Source organism: Mesoplodon bidens (assembly GCF_964165515.1).
Source record: "Mesoplodon bidens genome assembly, chromosome: 6".
NCBI classification, from domain to species: domain Eukaryota; kingdom Metazoa; phylum Chordata; class Mammalia; order Artiodactyla; family Ziphiidae; genus Mesoplodon; species Mesoplodon bidens.
This window is the reverse complement of record NC_138162.1, coordinates 77815257-77829822: the sequence shown is the minus strand read 5'-3', so window position 1 is coordinate 77829822 and position 14566 is coordinate 77815257. Positions and strand designations below refer to the sequence as shown.

General features: G+C 41.8%; 1 protein-coding gene across 2 annotated transcripts in view; it reads right to left on the bottom strand.

The window, feature by feature from the left end:
* The window catches only part of PIP5K1B (phosphatidylinositol-4-phosphate 5-kinase type 1 beta), a 327228-nt gene that overhangs the window by 115492 nt on the left and 197170 nt on the right, over positions 1-14566 (bottom strand). The gene's annotated exons all lie outside the window — the stretch shown is intronic.

Sequence of the window (14566 nt, the reverse complement as noted above, 5' to 3'; positions counted from 1 at the left end):
ATGTCTTAATAAATTATTTGTAAGCACATTTAAAAGTAACACATTAAAATTGTCAAGTACTTCCCATTTTATCTTTTGGTTTGCTTTGCCATAAGTAATTTGCTTCACTGTGGCTTGACTGGTGGGACAGTTGAGAGCCTGGGGCTGTCCAGCTGTCCAGTGAGACTCAGAGGCCACACGTGGCACAAGTTTCCACATCCACTTCAATGTATGAGGTGCAGTTCCTGAATCTTCCACACTGTCTACTACAGTCCACCTGCTGTGGTGAACTGCCTCTCTGGGTAAAGAGGAAAAAAGTCCTCTTCCCTCCCCTCTTCACTTTCCCTCCCCTCTTCACTTTACTCTAATAAACAAAGAAAGCAAAGAAGAATGGGGTAATCTGTCCACAATAAATAAGACCTCAGTGGTTTGGCTTTATGGTTTAAACACTAGCCTTCTTTGAGGCGAGGGCCATATCCTATTCATTTTTATCACTCCCACAGACTTAGCACAGAGCCTTTTGCAGAGCAAGAATTTAAACTATTTGTTGAATGACATGTAATTAATTTGGTAGGAAGGGAAGGTACAATTTGTCAACCAAGATTCCTGTGGTGGTTTGAAGCCAGAAAAATCAAGCCAAACCATGCTCTGAGATCATAAAAGGTTCCACAGGGCAGGAACAATCTGAAGTCTGGGAAAGTCATCATTTGTACGGAAAAACTTACAATTTACGAAGAACAAGTACCTACCCATGGGGTAAGTTTTAAGAAGTGACAGAAAACCCAGGTTGTGGGAGCCTTCACTAGAAATGAATTCTTTGGGGTCTTGAGGTATTTTGATTTATTTAAGAAACAATTATGGTCAAAATTAAAGAGAGCATAGGATGGTAGCTCAATGCCACATCCCACATAGCATGAGAGTGATGGTTTGAGGTGGAAGTAGAATATAGTAAGTGGAGGGCCCTGTAGCAATGTTCTAGTCTCTGTATGTCAAGATGTGATCAATACCCTACATTTTCAATGGTGTGTATCTAAAAAGATGGAGTGATAAAAGAGGGTCAATCTACACCAGTCCTCAGGGGGAGTTCAACTTTGAATAAGAAGACTATTGAAATTGAGACGTGACTATTTAAACCCGAAAAGACTGAAATATTATTAATTGGTAAGTTCAAGACTGTGGATTTTAGTGAGCAAGAGTAGTCATGGAAAATTAAGAGACTCAATTTTCCCTACACATCTGAGTGGAGAGAATAAACCTGCAACCCAGAATCACTGCTTTCTCTGCTCCTTGAGAATAGGTTGTTGACATATTTTCTGAAATTGCTAATAATCTAGAAAAAGTTCTATAGCTCTTTCATAAAGAGGAATATCAGAGTCTGGCAGATCTCTATCTCCAGAGAATGTCCATTATCATCTGAAGCCAGATTACCAGGTTCTTGTGAAAACACAGTAAACAATGAGTTGGTATCTAGAATGGTTTGTTTTTGGAACAGCTGAAGTGGACTGAACACAGGCAAAGTTTACAAATGAGGTCTTCATGTGGAGGAATGAAGAGAGGAAGTCAACAATATCGGACTCTAGCCAGGCTCACTCTCAGGCTGGATGAGGATATTTTAAATAAACATTAGGTTTTAACTTCCCTGCATCTCTAATAGCTACGGACAACTAATATATCCAATGGACTGTGTATCCCTTTTGAAATAGTTTTTTAAAGTATACATGTAGAGAAGTGCACAGATGTATCCTTTTGTTTATAAAAAGTTGAAATTTAGGGCTTCCCTGGTGGTGCAGTGGTTAAGAATCTGCCTGCCAATGCAGGGGACGTGGGTTCAAGCCCTGGTCCAGGAAGATCCCACATGCTGTGGAGCAAATAAGCCCGTGCGCCACAACTACTGAGCCTGCGCTCTAGAGCCCGCGAGCCACAACTACTGAGCCTGCACTCTAGAGCCCGCAAGCCACAACTACTGAGAGCCGTGTGCCACAACTACTGAAGCCCGCAAACCTAGAGCCCGTGCTCCACAACAAGAGAAGCCACCGTGGTGAGAAGCCCACGCACCACAACGAAGAGAAGCCTCAGCTCGCTGCAACTAGAGAAAGCCCGCACACAGCAACGAAGACCCAACGCAGCCAAAAATAAAAGTAAAAATAAATAAATTTTTAAAAGTTGAAATATAATATATACATTCACTAATAACAGATTGTCCTTGGCCATTTCACTCTTTTGAGGGAAGGTAGAAATTCTCCTGTGGAGATTTTCTACCTCACAGTATAGAAGTGCAGAATTTCGAGGAACAGAAGTGAGGAGAGAGTAGTTATCCTTTCTGGATTGAAATAACTAAATTAAGGTATGTCTCTGAAGGAAGAACAATGGTGACATCAAAGGGACAGTCACTTGCAGGAGAGAGGAGGCATATAAAACTGCTGATAGGGCCAGGGATGAAGAGCTGTGTACGTGAGCCCAAGCCTCTCAGAAGCCAGAATGTGCTGAGCTTTTTGGAAAGAACTAGAACCAGTGCGTGGCCCAAGAAGTACCTTGCCTTTCACAAGGCAGTCATGTAGGCCCTACTCCTCCATAACGTGGGTACTCAGTAAATGGGCACTGTTGAATGAATAAAATAAAGCCCTATAAAAATCAAACAGATTTCCCCCTTTAAAAGTGTTTCCACGGGGCATATTTCTGAACCATTTTCTAAACTTTGTAACATTTTCCCAGACCCTGGAAACTCTCAAATACTTCTTAAGTCTCTGGAACTCAGTCTCTTACTAGATTCCAGAAGTTTCTCCTACGCTATGGAGGTTCAGCTCTGTTTTGTAAGCTGCTGGGGTCTGCCACCCCTGTCTCCCATGGGCTTGGGTATTTACAACCCTGCTCTAATTCACATGGTCATCTGCGTGACAGACTTACACTGGCACCCACAACCGGACCCACCCCGGCCAACCTCACAGCCTTTCCAGACACATCTTCAAAGCCAGGGTTGCTGCTACTGTCATGTCCCCCGCGGCCACTTCCCCTTCCTGCTCTACCTCTTTGCTCTGGTTTCCCAGGATTCCCGCAGGGGAGGAGGATATGGCCATGGGGACATTTCCTTCCCTTTGCTCCCTGCCCTCAGATACTCTGTGAGTCCTCCCATTTGGGACCTACAGTGACCTCACCTCTAGACCTAAGGTCATCTACAAAATCAAAGACAGGTAGGTTCTATTCACACAAAAGCAGGAAACCCTCACATACTATTTTTATTTCATAAAGGCCAAAGACTTCAGTTTCCTTTGACTGGAATTATTGTATATTTATATTTATATGTGACAAATTACTTAAAATGAAAGTTAACTAGACACATTACCACCACCACACCTTAGGAAATATGTGAGTTCTCTCATCTTTAGGCATTATTTCTTATGAGAAAAAAGATAAAGGAGTTTTAAAGGAGTTGAGGAAGATATTTCCAGTCTCCCATTTCCATTCTTTTCGGTAGAAATTTTTATATTGTTCCATTTGGCTTGAAGTGAGCGTTAAAAAAAACAACTACTGGCTCGATAATCCTTCAATTTCTGGAGTTAATGAGAATTCTCAAAAGCTGCTCACACAGGATTCAACAGCCCACATCGCGTCCCCAGTCTCCCTCTCCACCGGATTGGAAAAACAATCAACTCCACTGTAACCATCACATTTCTCAGAAAGAAGTTTTGCTTTTAAGTTAAAAGGATTTCATGTGCACACATGTTGGTAACAGTTGGCAAGTGTCAATGGGCTTGATTATGCTTTTCATTAAACTTTCAAAACTAAATGTTTGGATTACTAATTTTACTTTGTGTTCCTCAGTCACTTGGCACGATTTTCCTCTCTCCCTCCTTCCTTGAAGTAGGTTGTGAGACTTCAATAACTCTTTGCCTTGTCCAAACCAAGTTCTCTACTTTGACGGAGCCCTTTCTTAACCCCTACAGCACCTTCTCCCCAGCTCTGTGTCAGAGCTAGAAAACCAGTCATCGGGCACTTCCAGTCCACCCTGTCTGCGTCCATCCAAGTTATTACTTAACACTTTCATTTCCACAGACTTTCCTCCATTATACCTACACGCCCCTTAAGGAGAGTGCACAGATGAAAGAACCTGGGTTTTAGAACCAAAGAGACCTGGGTGGAAATCCTGGCTCCAGCACTATAAGCTCTGCAGGCCTGGGGAAGCTGAACCTCTCCTGGGTCCCCGCTTCGTCTGTCAAAATGGAATCATGGCACTCACTCTGCAGGGCTGTTGTGAGGATTAGTGAGACAATCTATCTGAAATGTCAAGCACTGCCTGGCTCAGAGCAAATGTTAAAGGAAACAACCTATGGATGGACTGAGCCTTGGAAATGAGTCCTTACTATCCATAAAATCATGTATTGGGTACTATATTGTGCATAGGTATTTCATGACTATATACCATGTATGATGTGTTTTAAATGCTGTTACTTTGGTATCTACAGGTTATATCTAAGATAGAATGCTCCCCCTACCCAAAACTGGAATAGCTGTTTTGATATATTGAGAATTACTTGTCTGGCTCAAATTGAGGTATCTCTTGCTGAGTAGAAAGTCAGGCGTGAACAACAACATAGAAGAGTATTTGGATTTTGGCAGCTACCCTGAAATTCTCTGGTACTGACCAACTTGTCCCTTCTGTTACTGCGGTGGCAGCTCCTGCCCATCACCCACCTGCATGAGAGATGAAGAGCAGTGAGTGCCAAAGCTGGACAAACATCAGCCCCGTTCCAGGACTGATGAACAGCTGTGCCATTCAGATAGTCTTAAATGGGGACACCAGTCACCACCTAAATAAATAACTGAGTGGACTGAGTGGTCAGCACAGTTGCGATTGACTAATTTAGTGGCCATTAACAGGTGCTGGCCAGGTGAGCAATACAAATGTACTTCAAACCATTATCCTCCAATTCACAACACTGATATGATGATTAACTCTGGTACACTATTAACAAACCTTGCTCTTATTATGTTTATTGATTAGGTAAGATTTATAATTTCAAAAATGTTGTTGTTGGGACTTCCCTGGTGGTCCAGTGGTTATGAGTCCTGCTTCCAATGCAGGAGATGCGGGTTCGATCCCTGGTGGGGGAACTAAGATCCCACATACCACGGGGCAGCTAAGCCCGTGCGCCACAACTAGAGAGAAGCCTGCACGCCGCAACAAAAGATCCCTCATGCTGCAACTAAGACCCGACATAGCCAAATAAATAAACATTTAAAAAAAATGTTGTTGTTATCTCTTAGGCTTCATCAAAAGACTAACACTGAGACAACTGCTATTCTGTTAAGTGATTTGAAGGGTAGGAAAATGAAATCACACAATTCCTGTTCTCCTAGAGAGCAGATTTTAGTAGGCAAACATAAAACGTGTACCCACGTAATTACAATACAATATAGAAATACCAATGGCTATAGAATAGAGTTAGATCAAGTGCTATGAGCTTCTAAAGTCTCATAGAAATGATTATTAGTGCTAATGTCTTATACCTCAGGTGTCTCTTTCTCAGGAATCCCTACCAATTGCATTAAGACCCACAGACATACGATCAGCCATTAGACTTAATTGTAAGCTCTTTTGTTTCATTTTCACCACTCTTTATCCCCAAACTACTACTTTTTTGGATTTATCTTTTACTTTGGTGAAGTATATACTTAAGCTATTTTTTTAACAACAGACTTAAATATACACCTATCAGAATGGCTAACATAAAAAGTATAGTGATGACATGGGACTTCCCTGGTGGTGCAGTGGTTAAGAATCTGCCTGTCAATGCAGGGGATGCGGGTTCGATCCCTGGTCTGGGAAGATCCCACATGCCGCAGAGCAACTAAGCCCGTGTGCCACAACTACGAAGCCTGCACCCTTGAGCCCGCAAACCACAACTACTGAGCCCGCGCACCGCAACGAAGAGTAGCCCCGGCCCGCCGCAACTAGAGAAAGCCTGCATGCAGCAACAAAGACCTGATGCAGCCCCCCCACAAAAAAATGTGTGTGTGTGTGTGTGTGTGTGTGTGTGTATAGATACATAGTGATGACAGCAAATACTGGTGGGGATGAAAAGCAACTAGATCACTCATACATTGCTGATGGGAAGCAAAATGGTACAGCCACTCTGGAAAAGAGTTTAGCAGTTTCTTCCAAAACTAAACATGTGCTTACCATACAACACAGAAGCTGCACTTGGGCATTCATACCAGAGAAATGAAAACTTGTGCTTATGCAGAAACCCTTATGAAAATATTCATAGCAGCTTCATTTATAATAGTCAAAAACTACAGAAAACCCACATGTCATTCAATGGGTGGATGCTTAAACTGTGGTATATCCATACCATGAAACATAACTCAGCGATAAAAAGGGTAAACTACCAATACACAAAATAACTTGGATGGATCACAAGGGTATTATGCTGAGTGAAAAAAGCCAATCTCAGAGGTTACACACCATATGATTCCTGAAATGACAAAATTATAAAGACGGAAAACAGATTGGTGGTTGCAAGGGACTGGGGAGGGGTGGGATGGGAGGGAGGTGTCTCTGGCCACATATAAAAGGGGAGCAGGAGGGATCTTTGTGGAAGAACTGTTCTATATTTGACTGTGGTGGTTACATAAATACACATGTGCATAAACGATATATATACATACCCATGCACACATACAAATGAGTGCATGTAAAACTGGTGAAATCTGAAAAAGATCCCTGAATTGTACCCATGTCAATTTCCTAGTTGTAATATTGTACTAAGGTCCTATAAGATATTACTGCTGGGAAAACTAGGTGAAGAGTATATGAGATCTCTCTGTATTTTTTTTCTTCCAACTGCATGTGAATCTACAATTATCTCAAAATAAATTTTTTTTTATAAAAGAAGATTTAGAGGTAGGAAGTTTTTTAAAGTCCTTGCATATGTGATGCCTTCATTTCCAGTCTCACAGGGAAATCTGGCTTGGCTAGACACAGACATCTATGTCCAAGATCATTTCCTCTCAGACCAGAGCACAGAAGGCATTGTTCCACTGTTTCTCAGAAACTTCATGATTTTCTTTTTTTTTTTTTTAAACTCATTGCCCTTTAAAAATTCTTTTTTAATTAATTAATTTATTTATATTTTAGTTTTGGCTGCGTTGTGTCTTTGTTGCTGCGCATGGGCTTTCTCTAGTTGAGGGGAGCAGGGGCTTCTCTTAGTTGTAGCGCGCAGGCTTCTCATTGCGGTGGCTTCCCTTGTTGCGGAGCACGAGCTCTAGGCGTGCGGGCTTCAGTAGTTGTGGCACGCGGGCTCAGTAGCTGTGGCTCACGGGCTCTAGAGCACAGGCTCAGTAGTTGTGGCGCACGGGCTTAGTTGCTCCACAGCTTGTGGGATCTTCCCCGACCAGGGCTCGAACCCGTGTCCCCTGCATTGGCAGGCAGATTCTTAACAACTGCGCTACCAGGGAAGTCCTATAATTCTTCCTAGCTCAAACAATCTTGGACTCTGTAAGTTGGTTTTATTTACTTATTTTTTTCCACCAACTTTATCTTTGCTTTATGTTGGTATTACAATGTTATCAAAATAACTAATAAGAGATAGCAAAACTCATAACTTAAAACAATGGAGCAAATAAAATATATCATGGGATTATAGTGTTTTAAAGATATAATTTGCAAAACAGTGCATTTATCTATATCTATTTTGGGAAGTAATCTTTCAATGTCTGGAACAGAGATGTGGAGTCAGTGATATACTTGTCCCCTTCCCATGTTTTAGCTGAAGTCTAAAAACAAACTCCAATTCCTTACTGATAAAGGAAATAGCTTAAATATAAGTGCTGTCATCAGTAAGAGATGTACATCTTTTTTCTATTAGGTCTGAAACATTTTTTCCTCCTTAAAGATAACTGGAAGGCAACCAATACATATGAAAAAAGAAAAGAACCTGTCTAAACTAAATGCAAAAAAATTAATGCTAAAGAAATTTATAGCTATGGGGTAAGCACTAACATTATGCTAAATTAAGTATTATAGAAAATAACCTGCATTGTAACCCATACAAACATGCCTATAGCTGAGAAGAATCTGATCTACAAATTTAGAGCTTGCCATACATAGTTAGGATGAAATCCCAGTTTGCACATCAAAAAGTCTCAGTATTCTTAAGACCGGTTTCATTAATATTTCATTAATATTAATATTTATGATGACAGACATTTGTGTGAAAAAGGAAAATTGGTTCCACACCACATAAAAATTAATAAACTTGCTGCTCAACAAAAAAAAAAGTTAAATAAGTCATTTAGGTCATTAATTATCAAGACTGTCTGATATGACTCCCACATGAAGGAATAAGAACTATTTGAATTGCAAACACAAGTTCTCACTAATATACTTTATCAATGTCATGTCCACAGAATTATCAACAAATATTGTAGGATGTAATAATTTATCAAATTAATTAAATGATATGAGACATTTTAGATTTCTCATAAATAAGTTATGCCAGAGAAGAAATAATTCTAGTAAATTTAAAATGCACACAAAATAGTTCCCAATTGTTCTTCCAAAATTAATACATAAATTTCAAGTCAACTTTAATTTCATAATCTTATAATATGTACTGAGTGTACACAATAAGCCAGGTACGCAGCTGCAGAGAGGTATAAGGAATGAGCTTTGGCCTTTGAGACATTTACAGTCTAGCTAGGGAGACTGGATATACACCCAAAGGAGACAAGGATCAGTATTAAATAAAATAAAGTCTAATGACTATTTACAATACTGTTTCTATGGGAAAATAATTGAAAGATAAAAATACTTTTTTTACACAAATGACTTTTAACATGGGGACAATCAATACAGTTTCTAAAAAAAATCCCAAGTGATTCAAAAGGGAGATCATCTGCTTTATTAAATTCTCAATGCTATATGTGGCAGGCATTGCAGTGAAACTGGATACTTCTTCCAAAATACGCAGAACTTAAAAAACAGCTAGATGTACAAAAGTCACCAAAGATAGATTTTTTTTGGAAGTGTGACTAAACCTGTCTCCCTCTATCATCAGATAGTTTATTCCCTTGCTCAAATATGTATTTGTTTTTCTTTTCTTTTTAAAATATATTTATTTTATGTATTTATTTTTGGCTGCATTTGGTCTTCATTGCTGCGTGCAGGCTTTCTCTAGTTGTGGTGAGCGGGGGCTACTTTTCATTGCGGTGTGCAGGCTTCTCATCACAGTGGTTTCTCTTGTCGTGGAGCATGGGCTCTAGGCATGCGGGCTTCAGCAGTTGTGGCACACGGGCTCAGTAGTTGTGGCTCACGGGCACGGGCTCAGTAGTTGTGGCTCATGGGCTTAGCTGCTCTGTGGCATGTGGGATCTTCCCGGAGCAGGGATGGAACCTGTGTCTCCTGCATTGACAGGTGGATTCTTAACCACTGCACCACCAGAGAAGTCCCTCGAATATGTGTTTCAATGAACAGTTACTAAGTACTGACTAAGCACCAGGCAATGAAGATAACAAAGACTTTAAGGTTTGATCCTCATGCTCAAGGATCTACATGTGAATAAATAAAATAGTATGTTAAATCCCACAAAAGAGGTCAGCCCCAGAGGCTTGGGGAATCGCAGCATGGTGGTCTTCACGGAAGAGATGAGTAGGAGGGGGACAGGTAAAGGAGAGAAGGGAAGAATGGTCCAGGGGACTGAGACATGTATTAAAAGACCAACACCTTTAGAGAACATGTCCAGTAGATCAGAATGGCTGGAGAGTACAGATGCTCTGGGGAGAGGGGAGAGAGAAGGCTGAAGAAGGAAGCTGAAGGAGCATCCGGAGAAGTGGCAAGGAACAGATCGGGAAGGATCTGAATGTTGCAAGCTGGGAAGTAAGTACGGCTCTGGCCCAAAGGCAGTAGTGGACCTCCACTAGAGGATCTTCAGGAACTGGTGGTCTTCTGATCTGAGGAGCACTTTGGCAGCAGCATTAGGGCTATGCTGAAAGGCAGTGATAGTGAAAACTAGTAAAGAGGCTACTGCAAAACTCCAGGTGAGGAAGGGTCTCAATAAGGGCTGTGGCTGTGCATCTGGAGAGGAGGGGGCAGATCCAAGAGTTATTGAGGAGACAGACTGGAGAGGACATGGTGATTTACTGAGTGTGGGGAAAGAGAACAAGAACGAAGGTTGGAAAGAGTAGCTTCAGGGTACTGATGTGGGCAACTGGCTTCATGCTGATCATGTTCCCCAGGCCAGGGAAGACAGGCAGAGGAACAGGCTGTGGGAAGATAATGGAGTACCTGGGAAGACCAGTTTTCACATAGGATGTGTCTCTCAGCTTGTCACATGGGACCACAGGGGATGGTGTGAATAAATCCTACTTCCCGTTTTTGATGGCAAGTGACCTGTGACGTCCTGGCGGTACTTTGTGCTGACATAACCCTTACCCTGGTCCAAGTTCTCTTATGGGTGTAGATGGCTGTCACAGCAGGCAGAGGAAATGCTTCCAGAAAGGGAACCCAGTTATTCACATGTCCATTTTCCCCAGACATAGCCTACAGGGAACAGCAATGTGGGACCCAGGGAGAACCCAAGATCTGGATCCCTGCTTTTGGAAAGAGCCCTTTGTCTGAATCCTGTGGGCAAGTGGCCTCGGCAGGGTTGAAGGATAAAGTGCGCTCCGTTCCCTAGAAGAGTTCTAAGAGTTCTAAGTGGACAGCGTGCCATGTGGAGGAGTTGGTAGGGATGGACCAGCACAGGGGGACAGGCTTACAGGCAAGGGCCCGAGGCTGGGCTGGGGAAGCTGGGGAAAAGGATTCGGGAGCGGCTCAAAGGGCGCAGGGGAAGATGGCATTTGTCAAGAGGGCTCACTGTGGGTTGAGGCGGCCCAGGCTGTTTTGGATGCAGAGTCCAGAAGCAGCAGCTCTGATGGGGAGTCAGGGAAGTAGGCTGTGGGGAGCAGGGCACAATGCATGCAGGTCAGGCTGGGTCAATGAGTCAGGCAGGTATCTTCCGGTCAGCAGTCACGCAAGGGAAATGGAGTCCTGGGGTCTGAGACGTCACGCCGAAATATGAAAGAGGTGGGGGCAGGAAGCAAGAAGTCGGCAGCAAGAGGTGAGGAGGCTTATCGTTTCTATCTGGGAACAGCAGAAAAGCTGAGGTCCAAAGGTCTGGGATTCCTGGCTTTTCCACCTCTAAGCCCTTAAGAGGATCTGGCACCAGCAGAAAGGGTCTTTGGACATTCTTTGGTTCCTGACTGCATTTCTCTCCTACCTCACATGTTCCTTTACTATTAACTGTTGCAACACCAAACAACTCTAGTTCTTGGAACATGTTATGCCATTTCATGCTTAGCTTATATTATTTTCTCTTCCTAGAAATATGCTTCTACTTCTTTGCCTACCTGGAGAACTCTTCTCCTTCTTCAGAACCAAGCTATGATGTTACCTACTCTGATTCCTAAAATGCTTTAGAATATTATCATTGCACTTAATATTCTGAATGGCAATTGATTAAAAATAGAACCTGCTGTATAAAAAGTAAATAAAATAAAATTCAAAAATTCATATTATTTATAAAGATAAATAATAAATAATTATAATTTATAATAATAAATGTAAGTATTTATAAATATATATATTATATTGGCTTTATCATTTATAAAATAATGTCACCTACACCATCTAATTTAATCATCACAATGCTCCTGGGACATAAGATGAGCTTAGATATTAAGGAAAAATTGTGGTTTAGAGAGGTTATGACTTGTCAAATATCATACAGCTTATCAGTGGAAGATCTAATATCCAGGCATCCAGACACCTGACCTTCCTTCATTTCTCCCTCCCTCCCTCCACCCTAACCTTATTTCTGTCTTAAAGATCTTGCTACCGCTGAGATGATGAATTGACATTAGAATTGATTGAAATTTCTTGCTGAGAAAATGTTTATCACATATTAATAAATCACATTGGTTGATGCTTCAAAAAATTTTTCAAAAAAATAAAAATAAAAACAGAGGTCATTCACCTCATGTTGGCACACAGGAGGCCTGCGATACATGTCTGATGAGTGAGTAAAAGGATGCATCCTAATATGGGTGTAACTCACCTTTCTTTGGCTGGGCTGGTGACACAGTAATCCAGTCCCCTGCCTGACTTGTTTCTAGAGCCTTAGCAGCACTGCCTCACTCAGAGGATTGTTAACAGCAGAGATTCCCGATGGTTTGGGGCCGGTGCCAGCCCCAGGGTGAACTTACATCCTCCCTGCATCTCCCCAGCACCTCATCTGGTGCTAAAGCTCAGTTCTGCAAAGTGAGGGAAATGTCAGGGTAAGAGATGCTGTGGGCAATGCCAACCACACAGCCTATTCCAGCCCTTCAGAGGATGACCTGAAGAAAGAGAGATGAGTCTGCTCGGCCCTAGGATGGGGGTCATTAGCCTGGGGTAGGGAGCAGGTAGAGAGACGATGGGCTGCAAGGGATTCATGAACTGGAGTGTGAGTGGGCATTTTTCTGGGGAGACAGTTCACAGCTTTCATCAGTTTTACAAAGAGGCCCATGACTATTAAATATTAAGACCTACCATTCCAGAAAAGTGCCTTCCTCCAGGTAGCTCTGATCTGAGAATCAGCTGCTGACTCCAGATCACAGAGGCCTTGGTCATATAGTCAAGGCAGATCACAGAAGGGACTCAGGGTCCCCCGCAGCATGCCATTCCCATGCTCCAACTCCACCCCAAGAAAAGCCTTTCTGAAGGCCGATGTGTGCAATTTAAGGAAGTTTCATGATCTGTGTCTTTGACAAGTTCAAATGCAATGAAAGAGAGGGAGTTAGGCTTAGGATACCTCCACATTGACCTTTATGTGCCTTAGCACAACAAATCCTCAAAAAATAAAAAATAAAAAGGCAAATCCCCAGGGTCTCATTCCTGACGCAGAGTCATGTTTGACCTTGTTCTATCAGGATTGGGCTTAGGAAATGCTAATAAACAGACAAATCCTGTGCAATGGCTTTTTACATTTGACCTTTCCTTTTTTTTCTGGCATAGGAGCCTGTGGCTTTAGAAAACAGCAGAAAAAAGGTTTTCCATATTCAAGAGGCAAGAAATGCACACACACACACAAAGAGAAAGCAAATCTAAAACTGTTTGAAACCCTGGGGAGCTGAGAGTCACTTTTCACCCACATCCTGTCAGGGTTGAAAAGCACAGGAAAAGGTTTCTCCTAAAATGTGTGTATATTTTATTTTTTCTTTTTAAAGAAAAACAAGAGTCACTCATATGCACCCAGATATCTGAATAGATCAGCTGGATATTTTTTTGTTTGCTTGGTTCCCACTGTTCTTCCCATGACTTCTGAAAAGATAGTTAAAAAAAAATCCTCACGTTGAATCTTTAAATTTCAATTGTTAAGAGCACATGCTTTGTCCCCAAACAGTGGGCTCTGCCACTGACTTGCTAGGTGATGCTGGACAGGTTTGTTAACCATTTTAAGAACCTAATTATTCACCAATTAAAATGGGAGTATGAATGGTACTGATGTCAAAGGGTGGCTGAGATAATTAAAAGAAATAATGCATTAAGAAATCTTAGGCTATTAAGTTTAGTCAGTCAAACAGAGAAAGACAAATATCATAGGGTATCACTTATATGTGGAATCTAAAAAAATGATACAAATGAACTTATTTACAAAACAGAAATAGACTGACAGACAGAAAACAAACTTATGGTCACCAAAGGGGAAAGGGGGGGAGGGATAAATTAGGAGTTTGGGATTAACATATACACACTATTATATATAAAACAGGTAAACAACAAGGACCTACTATATAGAACGGGGAACTATACTCAATAACTTCTAATAACCTATAATGGAAAAGAATCTGAAAAAGAATATATATATACATATATGTATAACTGAATCACTTTGCCATACATTTGAAACTAACACAACATTGTAAGTTAACTATACTTCAATTTAAAAACAAAGGAAAGGGCTTCCCTGGTGGCGCAGTGGTTGAGAGTCCGCCTGCCGATGCAGGGGACACGGGTTCGTGCCCCGGTCCAGGAAGATCCCACATGCCATGGAGCAGCTAGACCCGTGAGCCATGGCCGCTGGGCCTGTGCATCCAGAGCCTGTGCTCCGCAACAGGAGAGACCACAACAGTGAGAGGCCCACGTACCGCAAAAAAATAAAAAAATAAAAAAATAAAAAAAATAAAAACAAAGGAAAATATCTTAGGCTAGCTTGGTAAACTCGAAGCATCAATGAATGGCATCTAAAGGACAGGAGCTGTGGAGTAAATCCTCTACCGATGAAACAAACAATTCCAAGGACACATCTTTATGCATTACCATAGATGTTTTAACACACAGAAAGAAAAAACCCAGCAACAGTGGGGATGTGTTACTCATTGAGGATTCCCCATTTTATACATTACATGCGGTGGTTAGACTGCCTTCTTCACCTTCAGGTGAGCTCAAGTCTGGCAGAGAAGGGACCCTCCCTCCCCTGTAACAAGGTGCATCATCTGACCAAGTCCACAGAAGGCCCAGGAAGCCAAGGCACACCCCATATTTCCCAGTGATCAGGCCCCATGAGTCCTA